General features: G+C 27.9%; 1 protein-coding gene across 1 annotated transcript in view; it reads right to left on the reverse strand.

The window, feature by feature from the left end:
- LOC119673171 (protein sprint) overlaps window positions 1-8,689 on the reverse strand; it is a gene marked incomplete at its 3' end in the record, with an annotated part of 222,386 nt that overhangs the window by 16,142 nt on the left and 197,555 nt on the right.

The raw sequence follows: 8,689 nt of genomic DNA on the forward strand, positions 1-8,689 counted from the left end.
TTGTTATCTGTCGGTATCTCAAAGTATCTACATTGTCAAAAGGAAAATCTTTATAAGTAAATTTCTAGTTGAAAAAGAATTAATTCTATATATATGGTAGGTGTATAAAATATTTTCAAAATAATTTTTTATTAACATTTTATGCTTTTTTATATTATAATCAATTCATGTTCTTCTTAATAAGTTCCCATGAGAATGCTCGAACTCAAATTCTAATTTCATTCACTATTTTAATAGCTATTTTATAATGACGTATTAATTTTATATGTATTTATAGTGTATTAAAAAGTTTTTCTTTTTGTATTTTTTTTTGTGTTTAACTCTAATTTATGACAATATATAAAAAAAAGAAATCTAAAACACTCATCTACGTATTTGCTATTTTTATTCGCATTTTTCTGTGGGCACTTGGCGTGTGAGTAGTGTCTTTCACCGTTGGTGGTGTCCACATTCTCACATAATTATAACCAATTATATTGTGTGTAGCATGTTTTACGTCAAAAATTATTTAATTAACTGGAGCTAAGACGACAGTGGCGGAATGGTGGGACAGAGAATTCTACAAAATTATGATATTACGTCAGCTTCGCAGATAAATTAGGTCAATCATTGACTCACACAACTGCCAGCTGATGTTCCTGCTGTTACTACTTGCTGCATTCAATTACAGATATCGAGATATCGATGCTGATGGTCTTTTATCAAAGATACTTACACAATGGCCGGCAATGGTGTGAACGATACATGCACATTGTACTCGTAAATGGGCAAACTCAATTGCCATAATTTTTATCATTCCTCCAACAGCTGCTAACTTTTTTAATTTTCAACCAACAATTGCCTTGGTAGCCTTACTCTGCTTGTGGTTTTCTATTATAAAAATAAATGCTGCATTATATTGTTAACTGTTGCTTTCATATAATTACTAAGCTATTTGTGTTTATACTTCAGTTTAATTAAAAAACGAACGGAGAGTAGATTTAAAATTATTTAGGTCATTTCACTGTTGTTATTTGATTTCATTTGGTTTTTATTATTCCTTTTTTATTCTTTTTATCTTCAGAGTTCTCTTTAAGTACTAACGAGTAAATATTTTTAACCAATTATTTAGGAGTAATATATGCATGACACAAATGCTGCATCTGTAGCCTTTCTCATATTTGCAACTGTTGGTTGCCAATTTTGTTGCAGCTTTGTTTGGTTCTGCTGTTATGTGGTTACTACCGTTGCAACATATGCTCGATTTGTGTATGTTGCATATATAGATTTTTTTCTTTGAATTTTGATAAAAAAACATATTTCTTCGAAATAAGTTATTGATCGCTTATTAAAGGGTTATAGTTTTTAGGACACTCTTTTTTATGTTGAAATTGCTATTTTTGTGCTTGTTGCAGTTTATTGAAATGACAGCTGTTCAATTTTTACTTTAAAAATTGTTGTGAATTTTAAGTGTTACATATTCCAAGTCATACCTGCCAAAATGTTACATAGCATTCAATTTTTGAGAAGTTAATTTCTTAATAACCGGAATACATAAAGCTTTTGGGAACTACATTTTGATTTTTGAAAATGAAAGGTAATCTAAGAGTTGTGGAAAACACACGTATAATTAAATTCATATTTTGATACACTTTACTCCAGATTCTGCTAAGTTTCAATATTATAAAATAATTTGCATCTCATTATTGTACAATAATGAGAGCTTAAAGCTTCCATTTTAGGCTCCAGAAGCTTTGCGACCATCATTACTTTTGTCTACAAATCAAAAGTAAAAACATAAATAATATTAAATTATTGGAAATTGGAGTTCTAAGCTTGGCACTTACAGTCTAACCAATTATATACAGACTATAAACTAATTAAATAAAAATTGGAATATTTCCTACGATCACTGATGATGAGCACTTAGCAATACTCGAATCAACGTTGTATGGTCAGCCAAATGTCAATAGATAAATCAAATTTTTGTTGTTGTTTCTTCATTATTGTTCGAACCCTTCTAATATTAAATTATTTTTATAATTTTTCTTTCTATATATGAAACTTTATTTTTGTAAAGAAGAAAACTTATTTTTTAAGATGTATAGGATGTATAGAATTTCACAAAAAAGTTCCACATTACGTCAATCAGATTTTAGTCCCTCATTTTGAAAGTGCAATGATTATTATCTATCAAACAGCTTATTCACCAGAACTTCCCTGTGTGATTGTTTTTTTTTTCCTCAACACTAAAAGTGATACTTTGGAGTATTCGTTTTGATTGATTTTCTACAACTTATTCAATTTGACTGCATTAAAGTCATTAAAGTCAAAGCCAATTGATATCAATTAAATAAAACCTAGCTTTTACTTGACCAACAATTATTTACAAATTATTAAATATTGTTTACTTTATTTAATTATTTCTGATACTTTTGTTAAGTATATTATGTTTTAGTGCTTGATTTTTTCTATTTTCGTTCTCATTATATATGGATTAAAATAATTTATTGAGCTAGTGGAGACATTTATAAAAATAAAATTTTATTTATGTTACCATATAGTAAATGAAGGTATTATTAGAAATTCTACTTGTAGTAACTACTATATATACTAGAAACAATTTTTATTAAAAGAAGTAATATATGTTATAAGCACATTACTTCAATATTAAGGTCAGTTGGTGGTTAGTTTAGGTCAACGGAAACCGGTTCTATTTCCGTTTTTATTAGATTTATAACATGCAATAAAAACTATAAATAAATATTAAAAATAATAAATTATTCAAAGTACAAAGTATAGGCGCCCACCCACACTAAAGTATGAATTTGTACTAGATTTTCAAGTTGAAGTACTGCGCAAATTCTCATATTTTCACATGGCCTGGCCCCCTTCTCAACATTTTAATGTCAAATTTCACCGCAGGGCACTAACTTCACAAAAACAAAAATAAAATAAAATGAAAAAAATATATAAGGAAAATCCTCAAAATGTCACCAAAAGAATTTTTCACATTTGGTTTGGATTCGAAAAAAAGTTAAGAAAATTTGTAACATTTGCAAGGGAAGTTAAACGAAAAAGTGCTTCACATAAAAATCCCTACGCAATCGTGTGACATTTAACCTCTTTTAGTATTTAATTCCATTTTTAATTTCTTTGACATATAATTCTTTTTTTTCTTGATATGAATTTTATTAAAGATTTTAAAGCACCTTTTTTTATATTAATTGCATTTTAAGATTTGCAAACCCCGTCAAGTTATATGCGGCATGGATAAGGATAAAATTAGTGATTGTTATTGTTTTTTTTTTTTTTTTTTGAGCTACATATGGCTGTGCAATGGTAGTGGAATTGCTTTAAGAAAAAATAAATTTTAAATTGCAAAGAAAATAAAAGTGGATGCGGAAATTGCTCTCAATGCAATGAGGTCACCAGACCCCGCTGGCATTTATACTAAGTACGCCAACGCAGTAGCCAAGTTTTCCAATGCGCTTACCCACTTTAGGGTTGTAAGTTGACTCATTGCTTTTTATAAAGTTTTTTCTCATGCGATGCTTTTATATATATGAAATATATATACATATATAATCTAAAAACATATTTTTTTTTCTTACATTTCACTTTAAATTATTTTTGTATAAATTTTCTTTTATATTTTTTCGGTATTTTTGTTTTTTGCAGAAGTTTACTTGCAAAATGAGGTTACGCAAAATAAATATTAAAATGCAAAAAAAATATATATATATAAAAAAATAAAGTAAATATGGTCTTTGTAGTATTATTATGGTTGCAGTATTCCGTGGCATTTGTGCATTATTTCATCGTATAGTATTAGTGGCACATGCAACTGTGGTACGCACCTAGTATACATTAAATTCTTCGCATAAACGTTGGTTTAGATTAGTTACTTTGCTCACTTGCTCAGGTAACCCATGTGGAGTGTGCTTCTAAGACATGCACTTCTGGTCTAGAAGCCATACGTGCCACATGCACTTCTTGCATATGGACACTTGGAACAGTTGTTGGTTGCAGGAGTATCAAGCAAATTTATTTAATAAGCGTTTGCATAATACTTCCATATGCGCTGGAATTTGTATTTTTATGTTAAATTTTTTGTTAATACCAAATGAATTTGAATTTACTGAATGTAGATTCTATTACATAAAATTTAAAAAATATTATTTTAAGTGCAGCAGTCACGTTTTACGAATATTAATAATTCATTAGTTTCAGCGGCAAATTAAATTTATATATGTAAGCATTTATTTCAATTTAAAATATTTTTAAGAATATTATATACATTTTTGATATATTTTTCACAGTGATTTGCAAAAGTGTCTCAACAATATTTATGAAGTGCAATTTTTATATCTCTTAAAATGACCCCTAACTATTTAAAAATTGTTTATATTATTGATAAAAGAATGTATCACACGGATACATCTTTGATTACAGCGGGAGACGTTCTTTGTCATTGATTTCAATGACTGGTTTCAGGATTTAGACACAAGAGCATCTGGAAGGAGCGCCTGTGCTACACTTTTCTCTATTGCATTTTATACATGATTTTCAGTTTTTTTATTTTTATAAATATTTTGTTTATTTTTGTTTAGTTTTATTTTTTTTTTATATTTAATTATTTTTTTATTTTTGCTATTTTTATTTTTATTTATTTTTATATATGCTTTTTATTTATTTATTTTTATATATGTTTTTTATTAATTTATTTTTATTTATGCTTTTTATTTATTTATTTTTATATATGCTTTTATTTATTTGTTTTTTTATTTTTATTTATTTTTTATTTTTATTTATTTTTTATTTTTATTTATTTTTTATTTTATTTTTATTTATTTTTTATTTTATTTTTATTTTTTATTTTATTTTTATTTTTATTTATTTATTTATTTTTTTTTATTCTTATTTACTTGTTTTTTTTTATTTTTATTCTTTTGTTGTTTTTTTATTTTTATTTATTTTTATTATTTATATATTTTTATTATTATTTATTTTTATTATTATTTATTTATATTGTTATTTATTTTTATTTATTATTTATTTATATTTATTTTTTCTTATTTTTTTATTTATTATTTTATTTATAATTTTTCTTCATTATTTTGTTTTCATTTCTGATTATTTTTATTTGTTGTTTTTATTTTTATTGATTCGTTTTCATGCTGCTAAGCATGTCATCAATCCAGTGCCATTTTCGGTGAGGTATCGTCACTCCTTACAGTTACATTATGAATTATAGTTGCTTATCGGTAACACAGGCTGACTATTATTTGAATAGTAATACGAAAGCTTCGGATAAGCGATATTACTATACAACATAATACCTGATATAAATATCTTAAAATATTACAAAAAAAAAAATGAATGAAAGTATATTAACAACTATTTATTATAATAAATAATTTTATTGAATTGCTAGAAACTTTAATAATCTAAATAATTACCTCAATCAATTTCCTGTCTCGAAATTTTATTGGTAAATGTAATTTGTATTATTTTCTATATTTTTTTGTATTTTTTTTTGTGTTTTTTATATATAAATATGTATAATATTTTTTTTTTTGTACAATACGATTTCAGCTAATTTACTGGTAACAAAAGCTGTCAAAGTAGCCTCAAACAGAACTTTTGTACTTCAGTTTTATTTTGGTTTATTTACTTTTATTTATTTTGCAAACATACACGCAATTCTGATTGTAGAGGCAACCAGAGGAATCCGTAAACCCATATTACGAGTACAATTTCATGCTTACCAAAACATGGTCGACTGCAGGGAAACTCTAGTAAAATTGCATGATTTTGACTGACAACAACATGCGAACCGGCGACAAAAATAAAATCAAACAAACTTTTCACCATCAATTATGTTCATTGACATCGAATGTATTGCACAATGAAATAAAAGCTAACAAATTGTCGATCTACTACTGTTCAGAATTTTTGGAATATTTTTCCAGAGTAATTGATTTAACCACATTGGCAGTATATATATAAAAAATAAACAGATAGGCAGTTAAACCATTTCTTGTTAAATTGTATTCTTTAATTTAAAGTAAGTGTAATATAAATTTGGATTTATAAAGAAAATACTAACAAAGTAATTAAGTGTATAACACATAAAGTATCTCAAAACAAAAGTACAAATAAATCGTAAATTAAAATCTAAGCGATAAGTAAGTACATAAATTGCTGAAATTATTTCGTGTTTAAAATTAGTAAAAATAATTTTAATCAAATAAAATTACAGACACGTGAGTTTGTATATTTTAATGCAAAATTTTTATAATTACTAAGTTCTAGAGAGTAATTGAAGTGTTTGTAATAAAAATAAATTCTTATTTAATCATTTTTAATTTATTGAAATTATTTTGAATGAGTAATAATTAATCATTCAATTTTGTTAATCAAGTAATTATAAAGTAATTTATATATAAACACTAGTATGTACAAGTTTCTTCTATCAAACAAATTACTCAAAATATATAGTAAATACTTATGGTATGTGTGTATAGTATTACGTTTGTTTTGAAATTCGCCCTATTAGTACTCAATTATACTCCAAAGCTCTCTAAGCGTGTGTACCGCCTCTTTATGTTGTCAAACCTGCCAAACTCACGCACTTCAATTTTGTCGATTATTCATGGTGCTAATTTTTTTTTTTAGCAATAAACTACTATATTTTACCACATTTTTTAATTATAATTTTTTGTTCGATTTTCCCAATGCGTTCCTTATATCGTGATAATGACGTCTGATCTGTTGTGTACCACAATTTTATCAAATCAGAAATATTCACACATGTTTTTTAGTGCAATGACGTGTTTTTATAAATTTTCAATGCGGAATTTATAATATTTTATTTATAAAATAGAGGCCACCGAAATTTAAAGTGCTTCTATAGTGGCGCGAAAAAAAGGAATTTAATTTTATATGAATATGTATACATAATATATATGTATATTTTTTCCGTAATTAAAAATTACATTTATCACATTTTAACGCCCATGTGTCAAAAATTAATGGGTGTGCGTACGTTTGGGTCTGACATTTAAGACTTTAATTGATAAACTCTATGACATAAAATCCTATGTGGCTTTGACTTTAAATTAGAAAATCTGTTAATTGAGGTGACAGTTGTCCACTACTGCGCTTGATCTTGTCAGCTTCATTTCTCTGTTTATTTTTGCTGGAGTAAAGTTTGATACTACGTCTATTTCTTCATATAAGATACGAGTAGCAAAAATACTTTGAATTGATTAACTAAAATAACTGCTATTCAATTAGCGTCATTTTTGTAAGTTATTTTATCATAAAGACTTCAAACAATATTTCTTAATACAGTGCAATAAGTAACAAAGTTTGACTTTTAGTAACTTTAGGTTGATTATTGCAACTTAAATGAAAGGGTTATATTTTTAAAATTATTTTTGCATAATGAATAATAAAATATTTTGCATAAAAGTTATTTTAAAAATACTTAAAATTTATAGCATGTACTATCAAGTTCTATCGATGTTCTTCCATACCACAACCTTGAATTTATCCCAGCAGCTTTGATTGCTTTGCAGATTTTTTTACTTTATTGCATACACCTCTACACACGGATATTGAAATATTAATTAATCTATGTAAATTCCTAATACTAATTTCTTAACATTTAGATGCTTTGAAACCAGCTGTTGTTGATTGAAAAATGCGCTTAACTACCACAACTCTCAAGACCTGCTCACCTTCCTCCTTTCATTCGATACGCTGCACCTAACATTTGTATCTATCTATATCTTCCTACTAGCTTACACATTTGATCGATTAAGATTTATGTGTATGATTAAGTTTTGTGGTTGTTGGGGCAATAAAAAATGAAAAATTATAATAATTTTTTTGTATGGCGGCGCCAAACCACCACATGTTACCTAATTTCTGGCCGTTGTTGTACTCGTATTTCAATTCATTTTATTTAAATTTCTTTTAAAAAAATTTTAATTTAAATCATTTTGTTTCACTGACATCTTATAATAAAGAAAACTTTTTTCTGCTCAACGTCAACTTATTGTCTTGTTGCTACGTAAAAAAACGTTGCATGAGATTTTAATATTAAGAATTTTCAGTTGTTTTATATTTAAAAAAAAAAATTATAAAAATCGATAACCCAGAACATTTGCGTTTCGCCTGCCTGTCTAAGTCTGGCCATCTCTATCAAGCGGCCGTTTGCACCCGATGGGAATTCGTGCGTACCCGAACGTCAGGCAGACTGCCCTTTGAATCTGGCTATCACGTCTTTAATCATGTCCGAACCACCAAGTATTAATGCTGACCGGTATTCTCCGCTGAAACAGATTACCCCGGCCAATGTGGCAGGGCTGAAAGTGGCATGGGTGTTCCGCACGCATGACCTGAAAACCCCGAATGACCCCGGTGAAATTACGGACGAGGTTACGCCCATCAAGGTGCGGGACACGCTGTATCTGTGCTCCCCACACCAGATCCTGTTTGCGCTGGATGCCGCAACAGGCAAGGAGCGGTGGAAGTTTGACCCCAAGCTCCAGTACAACCCGACATTCCAGCATATGACATGCCGTGGTGTGTCCTATTCTGAAATGCACCCCGGCGATGTGACGAGCGATGGCTCACCCGCGCCAACGGAGTGCAGCCGCCGCATTTTCCTGCCAACCAATGATGGCCGCCTGTTTGC

The sequence above is a fragment of the Teleopsis dalmanni genome, chromosome 1 (assembly GCF_002237135.1).
Source record: "Teleopsis dalmanni isolate 2A chromosome 1, ASM223713v2, whole genome shotgun sequence".
NCBI classification, from domain to species: domain Eukaryota; kingdom Metazoa; phylum Arthropoda; class Insecta; order Diptera; family Diopsidae; genus Teleopsis; species Teleopsis dalmanni.